The following is a 1894-nucleotide window of genomic DNA, read 5'->3' on the forward strand; positions in this document are numbered from 1 at the left end:
GCATTTCCACGGGCACCCGTGTGCACGCGCGCATCCACGTGTAGGGTCACGGGCACCCACGTGCGTGGGAATTCGCGTGTGTGGGCACCTCTGTGGTCGTGGGCACTCATTTATATGGGCGTCCGTGGGCATGGAGTCGCGTGTGCACGCACATCCGTGTGTGTGCGGGCATCTGTGTGCGTGGGCACCCGTGTGCGTGGGCAGGGGCATCTGTGTTTGTGTGCACGTGTTCGTGGGCACCCGTGCGCATCCGTGTGTGTGGCAGGGGCACCCGTGATCATCCACGGGCATCCGTGTGCGTGGGGGTCTGCGTGTGCACGGGCACTGGTGTCCATGTGCGTCCACCCACGCGTGTGGGCATCCAGGGGCACGGGCACCCATTTCGTGGGCACTCGAGGGCACGGACACGTGTGTGCGTTTGTGTAGCCACGCGTATCCCTGTGTGTGCACCCGTGGGCACGTGAATCCAGGGGTGTGGGCACAGCCATCCATGGGCGTGGGCATCCAGGGGTTTCTGTGTGCATGGAGCACCCACACGTCTGCGGGTGTCTGTGGGTGTCCGTGTGAGTGGGTGACCGTGTTCGTGGGTGCTCCTGAGGGTGGGTGTGCAGGGGCAGCAGTGTGGCTGTCCCTGTGGGTGGGTGTCCCTGTGGATGGGTGTCCCTGTGGGTGGGTGACCTTGTGGATGGGTGACCCTGTGGGTGGGTGACCCTGTGGGTGGGTGTCCCAGTGTGTGGGTGCTCCTCCGGCTGGGTGTCCCTTGGTTTGGATGTTCCTGTGGAGGGGTGTCCCGGTGGGCGGGTGACCCTGTGGATTGCTGTCCCTGTGGGTGGGTGACCCTGTGGATGGGTGTCCCTGTGGGTGGGTGACCTTGTGGATGGGTGACCCTGTGGGTGGGTGACCCTGTGGGGGTGGGTGTCCCTGTGGATGGGTGTCCCTGTGGGTGGGTGACCCTGTGGGTGGGTGACCTTGTGGGTGGGTGACCCTGTGGGTGGGTGTCCCTGTGGGTGACCCTGCCCGCAGGTGCTCCCTGTGGATTGCTGTCCCTGTGGATTGCTGTCCCTGTGCCTGGGCAGCTGCTCCTGTCAATGTCCCCATCTCACGGTGCTGTTGGTGCAGGAGCACCCATGGGTGCACGGCTGCGCAGGTTTGGGACACTGACACCCGGGTGAGGGGACAGAGGACAGTCCTCGCCCTCTGTGTCTCCCCCCAGGCCATGGGGGCTCTGTCTCTCTGGGGAGTAAATTGTCCTTGTGACCCTGGGGAGCCGAGCCGTGCCCGGTGTCCCAGCCGGGACAGGGGACACCCATCCCACAGGGACGGGTCCTGTCCCCCCCGGGCACGAGGTGAGGGGTCCTGCTCGGTGGCAGTGCCAGCAGGAGGAAGCTGAACACGAGCTCCGGCTATTTTTGGGTGTCTGCGATGTCACGCAGGGGCCAGAGACAGGGAGAAAATGTCCTCAAGCCCCTCATGGGGTCCCTTTGACGCCGAGGTCCCCAAGACAAGGGGACGCGCTGCAGCCACGGGGCTCAGGGACACCCGATCCCCCAGCTGGGTCCGTCCACGACCCGGGGATGGGGGCAGGAGTGGGCACCGCCCCCTGGGGTCCGGGCGACACCGAATCCCACGGCCAGGGGTGACCCCACCCACGCTGGGAAGGGGCCGGGATTGCGCTGGCCCCAAAGCAAGGGGAGATGGGGGCACGGGCTGTGGGTCCCAGAGCCCCGTGCCTGTCCCTGTCCCCAGCGTCCCCCCGGCACCCAGAGCATCCCTGGTGGCACGCACGCACTGGGCGGGGACAGGGTCACACAGGCGCAGCGAGCGGGGCAGCGTCACGCGTCCCCCCACACGGGGAGGCGGGGGATGTCACACACGTCCCCACACTCCCCTGGGG

This window comes from Corvus brachyrhynchos, unplaced genomic scaffold, assembly GCF_000691975.1.
Source record: "Corvus brachyrhynchos isolate BGI_N302 unplaced genomic scaffold, ASM69197v1 scaffold580, whole genome shotgun sequence".
NCBI classification, from domain to species: domain Eukaryota; kingdom Metazoa; phylum Chordata; class Aves; order Passeriformes; family Corvidae; genus Corvus; species Corvus brachyrhynchos.